At 42.7% G+C, this 17,960-nt stretch overlaps 1 protein-coding gene across 4 annotated transcripts in view; it reads left to right on the top strand.

Moving 5' to 3' along the window:
- The window catches only part of dcun1d5 (DCN1, defective in cullin neddylation 1, domain containing 5), an 83,124-nt gene that overhangs the window by 13,748 nt on the left and 51,416 nt on the right, over positions 1 to 17,960 (top strand). Inside the window, exon 1 of one of the 4 annotated variants that reach the window (XM_084317478.1) lies at positions 15,498 to 15,522. The exons of the other annotated variants lie outside the window; for them this stretch is intronic. The gene's annotated coding sequence lies outside the window, so the exon portion shown is untranslated. Of the gene's footprint in view, positions 1 to 15,497; positions 15,523 to 17,960 lie in introns of those variants that run through there. 4 annotated transcript variants of the gene reach the window in all.

Raw genomic sequence — 17,960 nt, 5'->3', positions numbered from 1 at the left:
AACACACTGTCGTAGGGCTGGGCGATATGGCCAAAAACGTTATCGCGATAAAATTATAAAATTATTTTCATATAACTCGATATCGATAATTATCGTCGATATAATTTCTGGCAAGTTTAATTAACTTCTTATGCCCGGCGCCGATGGACGGGCTATTAATAGACTTGTTTTGCTGCTGCGAATGTCTCGAGTTGATGTCGTCATCAGTCCGCGCACGTTAGCCAGAGCAAGCAGTGTATCCCATGACAATGTACTAACTATCACCCTAAAATACTCCTTTCCGCCCCAATACATTGCAACGACGTCCGTCGTCCACCGCATACCCCACACTACTCTAACCGTGGCCTCAGAATTCACGCCACACACCCACTCGGCACGTAAACTATAAAACAGCGGCGTGCAAGCTAATTATCCTAGCCAGCCTTGTTTACTACTAGAGTCTAGAGCCATATGAAATCCGTTTTATTTTTTTCCAAATTCCATTTAATTTTTTTCCAAATTCCGTTTTTTCCGTTTTAATATTTCAGAATTCTGTATTTTGCTTTGTACGCTCATTTTACCATCAGAAATAGTGTCTAATAAGTGGGAATGAATAAATGTCCACAATTTAATAAGATATAACAGTCCATTTAATAGGGCTGTCTTAAATACTTCGAAGCTTCGTTCGATGGGCATGGGATTCGAATATGAAAATAAAATTTGATTATTAAAAAAATAAAAAGGTATATATATTTTTGCAAAATCAACTCTGCCTCTCTTTGTTAACACTTTGGTTGCCTAAGGTTAAATTAATGATATACCATAGATTGCCAGCGCTATTTGTCTATGGAGAAAGTCCCCTTCTTTGCAGGGCTATAACTTTTTAAATTCTATTGCTACATTGCCATTATTAGGGCCCATTCAAAGTCCTATATGTATTGTTCATTGTGTAGCAACGTTAAACTTTTTCATTCACATATTCATAGTAAAGTATGGTCTAATGTATAAGTATGTTTTCATCTCTTTCTGCAGCTTTCTCCAGAACGTGATATATAGCCCCAAATGCATTATATTGATGATGAAATACAGTTTGATGGCAATCAGCGCGATATAAAAAATTCCAACTAGACGTACTTCTAGAAGTTACTACACGTCATCTGATGTTGACCGGATGGGCGAGGGGGCGTTTATAATTCCGTGGGCAGCGTTATACCAATCATCTAATGTGGGTCAAATGTTGATAATATCAGTTATTATCAAAGACGGTAACGTTACACGCTGAAACTCACCCCAGTCTCCGCGCGCCGTTGGGCGTTCATCGTCGAGTAGAAATTTTATCATTATGGGATATATTATTACCCGGTCCATCTCCAGCTTGTATAATGGTATATACGTCCAAATCATGTTGTTTATCGAGTTATTGGCAATCGATCGCTATGTAGAGTGACGAGCTAGAGTCACGGGACATGTACCGAGTGGCCGGAAGCAATACGGACGTCTAGCAAAACCTCTAGTGCGCTTCCTGTTAAGCGCTTGCGCCGATCGGCCACCAGATGGCGCTCCTGAACCGCCAGAGAGCTCAGTGGGTCCTGCTGGTGGATCTCAGGCCAGCGGAGGGACATTATGAATCCGATCGCAGATTTTTGAAATATTGATATAAAGACGACGTACAGCGTCCCCCGGCAACTTTAGCATGGCCAGCAAAGACGTCTAAAGACGGCTCCCGGCACCCAAAGTGTTAACTACAACAAGCAATGCTGTTTGTTATTTAAGATGAGGTCGGACTCTGCACCGACAGATTTGTGTTCATTGTGCTGCTTTTATGAAGCCTCAAATGACTGCTTACAATATTTCATGAAAGCAAAGTGCTTTGTTTGTCTAATATTTAAAAAGGTTTCAACTTTACAGCACCGACAAAGTTGAACAAAGTGCTGTACAAGTCCCACAACATAAAAAAGTAAAAAAAAATAAAACTTTTTTTAATAATTTTTTTTTTATAGTTGATTCCATTTTTATTGCTCAATTCCGCGATTCCGTCCGCGATTCCGTGATCGCGGATTCCATATGGCTCTACTAGAGTCCTACCTCTCTACCCAGAGGTGCACCGCGGGTCTCCTTCACTGTCGGCCATCTCCTTCACTGATTGGTTGTTAGTGCGTGTGCTCATATCCAAGCTTGGAAAATTGATATATCGAAACTTTGCGACCACGTTTCATGTTTATTTTGAGGAAATAATTTATCGCAATAGTTATCGTTTTATCGCCCAGCCCTACTCTGTCGCGTGATGTAATGCTTAATTGCACAACAAAGCCAACGTCATCCAGCCGACACCACAGATCTAGCTATGACAACGTTAGCTAACGCCAACGAAGTGAGAGTATGGTGAAGCGGGAACGGTAGAGAGAGGCAGCACTTAATTTGCATTGGCAAGAGTTTATCTCATTCTATATCACGGCACGAAATATTAATAATTCTTTGCGACCTTGTATTGGAAGTCGTCCTGTATTTGTCTGCATGTATCAAACCCCCCGTCCATTATGAGATAATAATAATAATAATAATAATTCATTTAATTTATATAGCGCTTCTCAATAACCCGAAGTCGCTGACAGTAGTCGGGAGCAGGGGTACAAACAAAGAGGCGAAAGCAAAGAAACAAAACAAAACAACAAAGAAACAAAAACAAAGGAACATGAGACCATGGGGGGAACGGGGGAGACAGCCTGATGGCACAAAGAAAAGACTAGAGACATATCGATCAGGTTGGAGGGGAGGGGGGGGTTTAGGGGTGGGGGGGGTTGAAGGCAAGGGAGAACAGGTGGGTTTTGAGGCGAGCTTTGAAGGTGGAGAGTGTAGGGGAGTCTCTGATGGACTGGGGGAGGGAGTTCCAGAGTCGGGGTGCAGTGCGAGAGAAGGCCCGATCTCCGAAGTTTTTGAGCTTGGATGTCGGGACAGTGAGGGAGGCAGTGGAGGAGGACCGGAGGGAACGGGTTGGGCGTTAGGGGAGAAGGAGATCAGTCAGGTAGGGGGGGGCCAGGCTGTGGAGGGCTTTGAAGGTGAGGAGTAGTGTTTTAAAGTTAATGCGATGTCCGTCCTCTATTTGAATGCCCTCCACTATTAGAGGATTTACGTTATATTCTATATTATAGCTATGGATACAATACTATGGCCCATTTGACATCGACTATCTATTGTTCAATATGTGTTAAAGAAATAATTTTTTCATCCATACATTCCTGTTTTTATACTGTGGTGAATATGACTATAGTTTTAGAATAATCCTGTCTAATCCCAGAAAACGACGCTATGCAGCAATATGTGCAATTCACTAAAAACGTTGCCATTTCTCGCCTGTACATGCTAATATCTATCGGTATTATGTTTCATCATGAATGCATGAAAGGGTGGGGGGAGGGGGGAGTTTTTTGATGCTTTGATCGTCACCAACGGCACACGTTGTGGAGTAAAATACACGCATATTGTGATTGAAGTGAAATCATGGTTGGATCACAGCAGGATTGATAGCATATAGGCCTTACCTTCACTAGGATGTACCCCAAAAAGAATATTCCAATTATCTGATCGCGAGTCCCAGTAGCCAGTATTGGTGTCGATCCTGTCGCCAACATAATCCGCCACACATCATTAGGGATGGGAATTGATAGGATTTTATCGATACGATTCCATTATCGATTCTGCTGATACCTGATCAATTTATAATTTAAATAAATAAATTGGAAATGCAACAGAACTAAGCTGGTTAGAATAACAACATGCAACTTGACATTTCTGATTGTCATTTATTGTTGAGCCCCCATGTCAGGGGCGACAGTGGCTCGGGAGGTAGAGCAGTCGTCTGGCAATCCGGAGGTTCCCGGTTCGATTCCCGCTCCTCCCGGGCAGCGTGTCGATGTGTCCTTGAGCAAGACACTTAACCCCTAACTGCTCCCGATGAGCAGGTTGGCACCTTGCATGGTTGCCTGCGCCGTCGTTGTGTGAATGTGTGAGTGATTGGGTAAAATGTAAGGAACAAATTGTAAAGCGCTTTGGATAAAAGCGCTATATAAAAAAGCAGCCATTTACCATGTCAGAAAAATACAAAAACTGTAAAAAATAAAACATTAACTATAGCCTACACTTAAATAAAATAATGTATTTTTAGATTCTCTTAAAATGTATTTATTTTTTTATTCATAAACTAATTTAATCTATTGAATAACAGTCGTTATTCCTCTGACTTCTGTCTCACACACACACACACACACACACACACACACACACACACACACACACACACACACACACACACACACACACACACACACACACACACACACACACACACACACACACACACACACAGGGCCGCCTGGGAGAAATGCGAGGCCCTGTGCGAGATTTAATGCGAGGCCCCCCCCCCCCCCCCCCCCAAAGGTAAAAAAAAAAAAAAAAAAAAAAAATTTATATATATATATATATATATATATTTTTTTTTTTTTTTTTTTTATATATACAGTCAACATATTCTTAAATAATAGCGCTGCCCGAGGCGGGGCATGATACAGTCAACATATAGCAAAAGAGAGAGCGAAAGAGAGCTCCCGTTCTACAGTCAATATACAGTGTACAGAGAGAGAGAGAGAGAACATGTGTTTGTCATGTGTGTGTGTGTTAGAGAGAGACTAGAGCATGTATGACAGATTCAAAAGGACAAAGATCAAAAGAGAGAGAGAGAGAGAGAGAGAGACACATTGGAAAGAAATTGAAATGCTATTTGGCCCTAAACAGAGAGTACACAGTGGCAGAATACCTGAGCACTGTGACTGAAGATCCTTGAGCACAGCCTAGCCATCGAGAAAGGCCGCCATAGGCAGACTGTGTGTGTTAGAAAGAGAGAGAGAGAACATGTGTGTTTGTCATGTGTGTGTGTGTTAGAGACTAGAGCATGTATGACAGATTCAAAAGGACAAAGATCAACACTTAAATCCAACAAGAAGAGCAGGGTATACCAGAGAAACCAAAGCAAGGAGCCAATGGCCGACATCAGCTAAATAGGCTAGCCAGGTACTCTGTGACACCAGGCCACACACAGCTTTGGCCAATGGCCCAACGCTACACAAGCTACACAAGCTACACAAGCTACACCATTCACACACAGCACATGTCGTATCTCCAAATGTTGTGAAGTAGCATATGTTTTGCCTGGAAAAAAACATCGTTATTAACAAAACATTCGGGAGGGGAAGGAAGTAAGAGTGGGGTAATGTCATGACATTTTCATTAATCTTAGTTACCTGCACGAGGGCGCAGGTCGAAAGGCCGCAACACAGGTCTCCACGTTGACGAAAGGCCTCAGCGCGCCTCCCTCCACCTTCGCTCCCCACCCCTCCCTCCTGGTATAGTACGGGGGGCCACGGCTCCGGCCGAGGAGACTGGGTGTGGGGAGGACGTGGTGGGCCGACAGCCAGCCAGCCAGCCCACACATGGCGTCTGGCTAACAGTTAGCTCAATCAGGCACGTGGCTCTATGTAGCTGCATACAGCCAGGTGCTTTCACCACCAGCACCAGGCACACACCGTTAGCGTTAGCTACTAGTAGTATTAGCTCGTCGACCAGTTTGGCTCCAGATAGAGAAAGACAGATCCACGGCGGGTATATAATCATATGTTGACTCACGGTCACTCACCATAACGCAGTATCAACGTGGAAGGAAACTTTCTTGGCCCCACGGTGTAATTTCTTCTTCTTCTTCTTCGAGTACTTTCCGGCAGACTGGACACCTTTCGGCGTATTGCTTCTTTTGAAAAGACATCCACTCGCCTCGCCGCATCATGGCTATCCCGACTGAACCACACGGGATAGCACTCAATATTATAACGTAGCTAAAGCTAACTAGCTGTCCCTGTCTTTAGCCGGGATGGCTAGCCTGACTGAACTGTCTAACATGCAACAACTTTCATCTTCAGTCCATCTGCCGAACGATGTCCTCTTCACCTTGGCTCGGATAAACTACAATGCTGCACGCGCGCCGCGCGGAATAGTCAGACGCTTTAGAATAGTGTAACCCCTCCCCTCATTGAAACCAATGCCTGCTGCAGAGCACCAGAGCTCCAATAGTGACCCAGGTGCAGACCCAGGAACATGTCATTCTACAAACGTGTCTAATGTGAAATATATAAGCATATAAGCAAAACTAGATTTTAGGTCTGTGATGAAAAAGGGCCTCGCGGGAAGGGGGGCCTCGCAAAAAAATAAAAAAAAAAATAAAAAAAAAATTATAAAAAATAATAAAAAAAATTAATATTTTTTTTTTTTTTTTTTTTTTTTTTTTTTTTTTTTTGCGAGGCCCCCCTTCCCGCGAGGCCCTGTGCGACCGCACTGCTCGCACACCCCCTGAGGCGGCCCTGCACACACACACACACACAGACACACAGAGCTCCCTCCCCGGGCCCCTGTCCTGTAAGGTATTGGCTTGTGTTGCTACACGGACACATTTGTATGTTGCACCATGGTACTTCCTGTCTGACGGACTCAGAGTAGAGACTTAGTAAACAAACAATCCGGCTCTTATTATATGTGAACTAAAGAGTACAAGGTTTACACAACAGTCCCCACCCGCTTTTTTATTGTATTTGTACCTGTACTATCCGCTGTCAGCTGTTTATCTCTCTTTGTGAGCTTGATTAAATAGCGTTAGCTCACGTTAGCTAGCGATAGCTCCGCGGCTAATTTTAGCTCACCCTAAACTAAATCAATGACTATGTTCTAAAGCATTCAAGTAGTTTTCACTGCACATAGAAGTAGCCAAACAGCGGGAGCATTTCGGGAGCATATTACCAAAACCCAGGCAATTTCGAGCCCTTAATGAATCAAATAGAGTCTGCCATGGCTACATGCTAACGCTAACATTATTACGCAACTAGGAAAAACCTGGCAGCGATAAGGGAATCGAAAGTCACGGGAGCCACACGGTTCCAGGCATCGGCCAATTAGGAACCGGTTCCCAACCGGAACCGGTTTTCGATTCCCATCCCTACACATCATGCACCGGGAGCAAGTCACGCTTCTCAATCCGACCGTTATAACCGCCCCCCTTGCCCGACCAATAGAAATCCGACCGGAGACTTTTGATCGACCCACAGGCCAAGATATAATGTTTCAAAGGGTGCTCGATACTGCCACCTACGTGGATGCAGCCGGTATTGCACATTGGCATTCTCAGAATGATTCCCCATGTTAACCCAGATGTCCATGTGCCTGTAATGAATGGAAATATCGAATAAAAGAAATAACGATGAAAACCGACTATACTCGGGTTTGGCGCCCAATCGTCGGCGAGTTAACCCGACTATCATCGGGTCTGGCGTCCAAAGTGTTAATATACAGTGTCGCTTGTCGTTGTCAACATAAACAATAAACATAGCTGTCTGTAGTGCGGCTGTGTGGCGGAGCGGATATTGCGCTCGTCACCAACGCAAGAGACGACACCGGTCTCGAATCCGACTGTCAGCGCTGCCTCCGGCTTGGGCCGGCCGTCATACTAATTCAATTGGCAGAGTTAGCAAGAGGGGAGTCGATGGGTGGTAGTCTGATCGTTGTAAACAGCGACTCCTACATGTCGGTCAGGGCGCCTGCACAGCAAAGGCAGGAAAATGGCGGGGGCAGTGTGAGCCTCCTACACGTTACTCCTCGCCAATGAGAGTCCGCGCTGGCAGGTGAAAAGATGTGACTGGCTGCCTCCACGTGTATCGGAGGGGACATGTGATGGGCTTCTATCCTCCCTACGACCGGCCAGTTGGGCAGGGTTTCCGTTAGAAAATATTGTTGCCGGTCTCCGTGTCCTGGAAGATTTTAATCTCGGACAAATGTGAGAAATTCCGGTCAGTTTATTGAGCTTAAAAACAATTGATAGGCAGGCTATATAAAGAATGACATCCTCAAGGCATGTAGATTTATAATATTTTAACTTAAAACTAGACTACTTTTGCGTATACAGTCATTATATTCCAAATAAAATAAGTCCCTCCTCGAGACTCTGTGCTGCTGCTGACTTGAAATCAAATAGGTGTCTGGGCAGTCGGCCCGACATTAAACAGCAGTCTGTTATAATCACATTTTTATGAGCTAACGAATTCCGTTATATTGGACATTTGTATTAATTATATCAAGCGAAGAACTGAGAAATTTGGCAGAGAGACGGCAACATTATTGTGGGGTTCACTGAAACATTCAACGAAGCGATAAACTAATCCCAATAGTATGCAACTGCAGAGCCACAGAGCCAGCAGCGCTTTCAGGTCCGGTCTGGGGACCGCTCAGCAGCGCCACCCACCCAGTGGCTGAATTGCCAATGGCTGAATTGGAGTATTGCACTGTGCGGGCACAACTGTGAGCTCTGCAGTTGCATGCTTCTCGCTAATCCAGCATCAGCTCCCGCCCCGCCATTCTCATCAGCAAACCACAGGTCGCGCTGCAAACTTGCTGTGCGCGTGATATGATATAGGAACACACATCGTTGTCATTATTAGACCTGCTTGGTGAAGCAACAATGAAACAAATGTAACTATTTTAATACAATTCAAATTGTGCTTAGAGGTAGGGCTGGGCGATATGACAATATTATATAAATATCGGGTACAGTTCATTAACGATACACTTTTTTAACGTATCGTGGATATCGTGATGTTTTGCCCAAGAGGATTGTGTCTCGTCAATCTGGTCCACACGTTCAAACTTTTGAACAACGCCGCCCCCACACACACACTACTGCATCAAGTTACTACTTATGATTAACAAAGACATTCGTTTTGTGGCATTAACGTTATATAGTTACACGTTCAATAACATCAGCGTATTTACCCGAACATAGCTACGTCCGAGGACGACATAGATAGATAGCAAGCTTTTTTTGGCAATCGAAGCTTCGGGGCCGAGCTTCGATTTTAATTCGAAGCTTCGATTTTTAATTTTTTTTAATTATCTTATGTTGTGGGACTTGTACAGCACTTTGGTAAACTTCGTTGTTTTTAAATGTGCTCTATAAATAAAGTGGATTGGATTAATGAATTAACACTTTGATTGCCTAAGGCTAAATTCATGATATACCATAGGTTGCCGGCTCTATTTGTCTATGGAGAAATTCCCCTTCTTTGCAGGGCTATAACTTTTTTAATTCTATTGCTAAATTGCCATTATTAGGGCCCATTCAATGTCCTACATGTATTGTTCAGGGTGAAGCAACGTTAAACTTTTTCATTCACATATTCATACTAAAGTATGGTCTAATGTATAAGTATGTTTTCATCTCTTTCTGCAGCTTTCTCCAGAACGTGATCTATAGCCCCAAATGCATTATATTGATGATGAAATACAGTTTGATGGCAATCGGCGCGATATAAAAAAAATCCAACTGGACGGACTTCTGGAAGTTACTACACGTAATCTGATGTTGACCGGATGGCCGAGGGGGCGTTTATAATTCCGTGGGCAGCGTTATACCATTCATCTAATGTGGGTCAAATGTTCATCATAGCAGTTAGTATCGTACACATTGAAAAATAACGCTGAATCTTACCGTATCTTCCTCGCGCCGTTGGGTGATGAGTGTGGAACAGACATTTTCCTATTATGGGATATAGAAATATCCGGTCCATTTCCAGGTTGTATAATAATATATACGTCCAAATCATGTTGTTTTTTTGAGTTATTTGCAGCGATCGATGTTCACTGTGTGAAGACTGAGTCTCTCTAACACTAGCGAGTGCCCGGACCCCATATGGAGTGAGTCCTACCGGGTTAAAGGTAACATCCGTTTTTTCGAATCTGCCGATCGGCCACCAGATGGCGGTCTTGAACCGCTAGAGGATTGAGAGGAGATCACACTTGTGTCTCAGGGCCCCGCAAAGGAAATATGATTCCGATCACAGATTTTTGAAATATTGATATCAAAGACGAGTTACGGCGTCTTCGGCAACTTGAGCATGGCCGGGAAGGACGCCTAAAAGCGTCTTCCGGCAGTTAAAGTGTTAAGTAGCCCCTTTCGTGACTGTGACGCAGCCAACAAGGTTTCACTCGGCTGTGTGATTTAATTCAAGGTGGATCGCTGTTGTCGTTTGAACAACTTCAGATTTCATGGGAACTACCAATCCCCCAAATCAAGAATGTTTAAGATGAATGAAGTAAGATTTTGATTATTTGAAATATGGCCTGTGTAGACTAAACCAGGGGTTCCCAAACTATTCAGGCCTCGACCCAGAAAATTAGGCATCAGAGAGCCGCGGCCCAATTCACATCGTCAGGCTTTTTTTTTTTTTTTTTTTGCCAGGTGACAGATTTTTTAAGCCAAATATCACTTCAATCCTATTAACACTTTGACTGCCAGGGGGCGTCTTTAGACGTCTTTGCTGGCGATGCTAAAGTTGCCGGGGGACGCTTTACGTCGTCTTTATATCAATATTTCAAAAATCTGCGATCTGATCCATAATGTCCCTCCGCTGGCCTGAGACACAAGTGTGATCTCCTCTCAATCCTCTAGCGGTTCAAGACCGCCATCTGGTGGCCGATCGGCAGATCGAAACCGGATGTCAACCTTTAACCCGGTAGGACTCACTCCATATGGGGTCCGGGCACTCGCTAATGTTAGAGAGACTCTGTCTTCACACAGTGAACATCGATCGCTGCAAATAACTCGAAAAAACAACATGATTTGGACGTATATATTATTATACAACCTGGAAATGGACCGACTATTTCAACATCCCATAATGGAAAACTGTCTACCCCACGCTGATCGCCCAACGGCCCGCGGAGACTGGGGTGAGTTTTAGCGTGTAATATTACCGTGTTCGACACTAACTGCTATGATGAACATTTGACCCACATTAGATGATTGGTATAACGCTGCCCACGGAATTATAAACGCCCCCTCGCCCATCCGGTCAACATCAGATGACGTGTAGTAACTTCTAGAAGTACGTCTAGTTGGAATTTTTTATATCGCCCCGATTGCCATCAAACTGTATTTCATCATCAATATAATGCATTTGGGGCTATATATCACGTTCTGGAGAAAGCTGCAGAAAGAGATGAAAACATACTTATACATTAGACCATACTTTACTATGAATATGTGAATGAAAAAGTTTAACGTTGCTACACAATGAACAATACATATAGGACTTTGAATGGGCCCTAATAATGGCAATGTAGCAATAGAATTTAAAAAGTTATAGCCCTGCAAAGAAGGGGACTTTCTCCATAGACAAATAGCGCTGGCAATCTATGGTATATCATTAATTTAACCTTAGGCAACCAAAGTGTTAAGTTAGTTCAAGTTAGTTATTCATTTATATGTGCTATTTATGAGAGGGCTAACTTGTTGCAAAATAATAATAGCCTCATTAAAATACTATTGTTGCTTCGGTTGTTTTCAGCGTTTTATGTGCATAATCTGTTATTTAGTTTGAAATGTTCGTTGAAATAAGTAGATTTTTCGTTTTTGTTTATTTATTAAAGGTGACATGCGTTATAAATGTAATTTTTCAGTCTCTAGCATTGTATTATAGTAATAGGAGTTAGTATCAATGTGTTTTAGTGTCTAAATACCATATTGGCGGATTGCTCTGATTCAGCTCAGATCATTTCCTTCTCCAGTAAATTAGGCCATCCTGATTTGAAGGCCTGAATGACGTTACTCAGGCTCTGGGTAGCAGACAGTGATGTGATTGGCTCTGTGGTTGTAGCTAATGCCCGCCCACACCCACAATCTACATAGACTGACTGTACACAGCGAGTGGAAACCACTTCCTCATACTCTGCATGCACTAGTCTAGAGAGAGAGAGAGAGAGTTCTCTCTCTCTCTCTCTCTCTCTCTCTCTCTCCCTCTCCCCCCGAGGATAAAATGTCCGGATTCCGCTGCATGCATTGGCCGCGGGGTGGCTTAAGTGGGACGTTAGGTCAGCTGCATATGGATGTGGTGCCACGGGGGTTGAGAGCCCCCGTCCGGACGCCACCCTACCGCGGTCTGGCCGCGCCACAGACTGTCACTCAAAGTGCTTATGGGCGGAGCCAGGCCTTAACAGCCTGAAATCTTGAAGCTGAAAAATGAGTACTTGAGTACTTAATTAGAAATATAAAACAATGCATTTTTTTGAAAAAAAACGTACAGATGTCTTCAATACACTCACAGGAATTGTGTAAAGTTGCCCAAATAGTGCTAGGAATAGCAACGCATGTCCCCTTTAAGTTAATATAAAACCATATAGTCACATTTTAGAATACAATAGAATTTTAGAATACAACTAGAAACACTGTCCTGGCCTGCTTCTGAGTTCAGTGGCCTGACAATTTTTTTTTTAAATAAAAGATTTGATTTTTTTTTTTTTTTTTTTTTTTTTTTTTAATCATCTCGTGACCCTCCCGTGGCTGCTCGCGGCCCACCTTTGGGTTGCGACCCCGACTTTGGGAACCACTGGACTAAACTATGCACAGAATTATGTCAGTCTACAAGGTCCGGATTCTACATGGTCCGGCAATGTAGACCTTGTAGACTCCACTACAGACCAATTATCAGTGAATGTTCATGCATTTTTAAGAAGGGCTACTTCCACAAAAAAACAAAGAACTCACCAAAACATCTCAGTAGCACCTTATCTAAATGTTCTATTTCATATATGGAGATTCATATTTATTTATGTATTGCATGCATTTCTACATTTTATTTCCCATTTTGTTTATTCATCCCACTATCTTTCTTTCTTATGTGTGGAATTCTACAAGGCATGTAGGTGTATATGTGTTTGAGGATGATATCCTTCAAACAGGCAATAGTGATGATATAATTTTGGCAGTGCTGAGCTGGGTTACTTTGCTCCAGTGTATTTGTCCCCCGGCCCCACCCAATGGCCCCATGCGCGCGCACACGCACACACACAAAAATCGAAGTAAAATTTTTTTTGAAAAAAAAAACGTTTTTTTTTCTTTTTTATATATATATATACTTCGATTTTTTTTTAATGTTCGAAGCTTGTGCCATCGAACGAAGCTTCGAATTATTTAAGACAGCCCTATAACATTTGTTGCAGTAAAATCATTATGCCTCGTTTAGTACTTCTGCGGAGCGCTGGTAGCCTACTCCGTGGGCCGCGGGGAGCTAGCGTTATTAGCCACGGTAAGTTTGTTGTGGTTTTCTGTCCGTGTAGATCAGTGGTGCCCAACCAGTCGATCGCGATCGACAGGTAGATCGCGGGCTGATTTCAAGTAGATCTCGATTAATAAAATTAGATTATAAAAAAAGAATAATAATAATAATTTGCAAAATCAACTCTGCCTCTCCTTGTTAACACTTTGGCTGCCTAAGGTTAAATTCATGATATACCATAGATTGCCAGCGCTATTTGTCTATGGAGAAAGTCCCCTTCTTTGCAGGGCTATAACTTTTTTAATTCTATTGCTACATTGCCATTATTAGGGCCCATTCAAAGTCCTATATGTATTGTTCATTGTGTAGCAACGTTAAACTTTTTCATTCACATATTCATAGTAAAGTATGGTCTAATGTATAAGTATGTTTTCATCTCTTTCTGCAGCTTTCTCCAGAACGTGATATATAGCCCCAAATGCATTATATTGATGATGAAATACAGTTTGATGGCAATCAGCGCGATATAAAAAATTCCAACTAGACGTACTTCTAGAAGTTACTACACGTCATCTGATGTTGACCGGATGGGCGAGGGGGCATTTATAATTCCGTGGGCAGCGTTATACCAATCATCTAATGTGGGTCAAATGTTGATAATAGCAGTTAGTATCGAAGACGGTAACGTTACACGCTGAAACTCACCCCAGTCTCCGCGCGCCGTTGGGCGATCATCGTCGAGTAGAAATCTTATCATTATGGGATATATTTTTACCCGGTCCATCTCCAGCTTGTATAATGGTATATACGTCCAAATCATGTTGTTTATCAAGTTATTGCCAATCGATCACCGTGTAGCGTGACGAGCCAGAGTCCCATGAACTATAGCGAGCGCCCGGAAGTACTACGGTCGTCATGACAACCTCTATTCAACATCCTGTTTGGCGATTGCGCCGATCGGCCACCAGATGGCGCTCCTGAACCGCCAGAGAGCTCAGTGGGTCCTGCTGGTGGATCTCAGGCCAGCGGAGGGGACATATGAATCCGATCGCAGATTTTTTTAAATATTGATATAAGGACGACGTAACGCGTCCTCCGGCAACTTTAGCATGGCCAGCAAAGACGTCTAAAGACGGGTCCCGGCACTCAAAGTGTTAACTACAACAAGCAATGTTGTTTGTTATTTAAGATGAGGTCGGACTCGGCACTGGCAGATTTGTGTTCATTATGCTGCTTTTATAAAGCCTCAAATGACTGCTTACAATATACAATTTTGGCTGGTAGCTCTCGGCTAGGTGGTAAATTAAAAAGTAGATCTTGGTTCAAAAAAGGTTTGGGACCCCTGGTGTAGATCAATGGCAGATTTACCGGAAGTTAAAAACGAATAAGCGCTTGCCGATTGGTGCTAAGAACAGCAGGGCGGGTGCAAGCGGTGTGACGTAATTGGCAGACTCGACTGTCAATCAAAATTATTCTTTTTGCCGTCAGAATGAATGAATGAATGAGAACTTTATTAACAGATTGCAGAATGGATACAATACAGTACAGCTGAATACAACAACAGTGGACTGGAGGATGAAGACCAGAAAAATACTTTCGGCTTTTTTACATAAGGGTCCTCCATTTTCAATTCATCAAAACATTTAGAGACATACAAATATACAGTAGTTTCATAAAAATGCTAAAATTCTATTGATTGATTGATAACTTTATTAACATATTGCAGAATGGGTACAGTACAGCTCAATACATACAATTGTTAAGGGAATGCAGACTAGAGAAAGACTTTTGTCTAGTTTACATCAGGGTCCCCCATTTTCAATTCATCATATTTCATATCTAAATCATATATCTCATTGCTAAATATATGCTATATATAATCTAATAATCCAATAATCTAAATCTAATATATAATATAAAAATGCTAAATGCATGGGTATTTTATTTTGTCTTTAATCTTAGCTTGCAAACTCAAATACTGTCTTGGTAAGCCTCATAATGAATTGTTTGGGGGAAAAAAGAAAAACATCGTGATGTGTATCGCTGAAAGGTCAGAAAATATTGTGATATCATATTTGGGCCATATCGCCCAGCCCTACTTAGAGGGAATTATTTTCACAGGACATTATGACCGGAGATATTTAAATATGTCGGACTTCAACAGATTTCCCCGGTAAAAAAAACTGTAATTACCGGACAACGGAAACCCTGCAGTGGGGGGCACATGCGAGCAACGATCAGGACAGGACAGGGAGAATTGGCACGAGAGGAAATTGGGATGGGAGAAAAATCACGGAAAAAGGAGGAGAAAAAGTGGGGGGGGGGGGGGGGGCAAAACACCTCCACGGGGCCTCACCAATCTACGCTGCTGGAGTGTGGTGCTTGTGGGCGGATAACTAAACCTGTAAGTGGACTCTGCAGTCATTTGCGTTAACTATGAGTAAAACAGAGGAGCGACACTACGCTGAGGCATGCGCTGACCATTTTCTGGAGGTTGCAAATGTATGGGAAAAACATGTGTTCTCACTCCCTCTCTCCCTGTTTGTGTGTGTGTGTGTTCTCACTCCCTCTCCCCCTGTTCTCTGTGTGTGTGTGTGTGTTCTCACTCCCTCTCCCCCTGTTCTGTGTGTGTTTTCTGACATGAAGATGGAACACATTTTTGTTGTTAATATGATTTATATTACTGGTAGTTAGGGCTGAACGATTAATCGATTTTAAATCGAAATCACGATTTGAAATGATGCAATTAGCAAATCGCAAAAAAAAATGCAAATAGTGATTATTATTTAATTTTTTTAAACTTTTTTTAACCAGGAAGTCCCATTGAGATATGAGATCTCCTTTGCAAGTTGTTGTTATTGTTGTAGGAACGGTTTGGGAGAGGGAGGTAAGGGGTTTTAGATTGTGTGTTGTGAAGTTTAGACTTCAGAGAGAGGGAGAGTAAAGTACAGAAATGAGGTACTGTTGGGTACCGGTATCGATTCCCAGGTAAAAAGAAACATTTTCAGGCTCGGTGTCCCGAACAGACCCAGTGCGTAGGCCAGATGCAAGCCGCATTTTACAATAAACCTCTGTGGGGCTGCTTAAAAAAAAATATTATTATAATCGCAAATTTAATCGCAATCGCAATATCTGTCAGAAAAATCGCAATTAGATTATTTCCCAAAATCGTGCAGCCCTACTGGTAGTTCATACAAGACATTATCGTCCTTAATCTGCATGTTAACATAGGCCTGAGTTGTTTTTATTTCTGTTAGCGCCGCGGATATAAGAAAGAGGTCATTAACACATTCGGGGCCAACCACGTATATATATGTGCATGCTTAACACTATCAGTGCCGGCCTTGTTTACCGTTTTACCCCGTTGAATGCCATCATCCACTTCAATGTTAGCGTTAAAAACGCATAATCTATGTTTTAAATTATGGCTATGTGTCTAATCTGCCCGTCGCTTATCAATGACTTGTTTGCAGTCAACATTGTCGAAACGGATTGTTTTTTATCGGTTCATAATCCTTTTTATAGCATTTCGAAAAGCTATCGTTTCTCAAAATTTTTCGGAAAATTGAAAGATTCCCCCATAAACGGCATTTATTGGAATATTCTCGAATACACTAGACACGTTGTCATTTGTCGGCCTATTTATGAATCGTTTTCAAATAAACGCTAGATTATCGATAGTATATGTGTACTTATGCACGCTATAGAGGCGGGCTGAAAAATCTATTATCCATTTCCTCAAGATCACACACACGCATACGCCACATGCTGATATCTCCGTGAATACAGGTCTGATTATCCTAAAACTGGTAACATAGATTCCTTACCTTAGATCAGATGTTCTCCAAAAAGATTATTCCAATTCCTGATCGCCATTCCAAATATCGATTGCGTTTATTGATTGATTATTGGCTGCTGTAAATATATATTCCAGGCTGCTTTCCAACTCGCGATCAGATCCCTCATCAGACGGCTCGCCAGCACAATGGAGCCAGTAGGCTCCCCCCACAGGGATCTCCCAGTCTAATCGACTGACCTGCAGTTACACAGGGATAGACGATAGGGGGCGTATTTTCCCATCTGAGCTCCTAGAGGGTCTGCTGTACCAACGGGAGACTCGGTTGATGAAATATGAATTCAGATCGCTAATAAAAAAATCAAACGACAATACACGTCGTCGGCACTCAACGGGGGGTCTGATAAGACAATAATACGTTGTCGGCATTCAAAGTGTTAAAATGGCCAACCACGTATATATACGTGGCAAGGTTGTTTTGGCTTCTATTCCATTGTAATATCCTACTCAATGTCACCGAGCGGCACTGCAGATTTACCCTACTCTTGGAATTCGGAAAAGTGCATTACCGGCCAGATTCTCGTAGGGGCGCTGTCTCGATAATGCAGTGTTCCCTGTTACAGACAGTTTTTTTTTTTGTAATAATATGAATGGACTTTTCCGTTAGCCTAAAGCTATGCGTGTAGCCGATGGCCTAGAATAGTTTTTGGGACGCTGAATTCAGTATGCAGTAAAGGAATATATCATCAGCCAATGGACATATGGATCTACCAGATGGCGATCGATAACTGGGAAATCCTTTTTGCAGTCCAACCGGCCACCAGTAAGAGCGATTTGACGTCAATTACAGCCCTGACCGTCCACCCGGTCAGCGAATGGGGCTACTGAGGCTAATGCCGTTATTGGTAATCAATAATCAGAAACAACGTCCCCCAACCCCCCCCCCCCCCCCCTTCATGCATTCATGGTGGACCATGATACCGACAATATGCATTTTGAGTTTTAGCTCTAGCTTGTCTATAGCCGAAACGCCATTCGATTTAACG

This window comes from Notolepis coatsorum (assembly GCF_963971535.1).
Source record: "Notolepis coatsorum genome assembly, chromosome: 1".
NCBI lineage: Eukaryota > Metazoa > Chordata > Actinopteri > Aulopiformes > Paralepididae > Notolepis > Notolepis coatsorum.
This window is presented reverse-complemented; position numbering and strand designations above follow the sequence as displayed.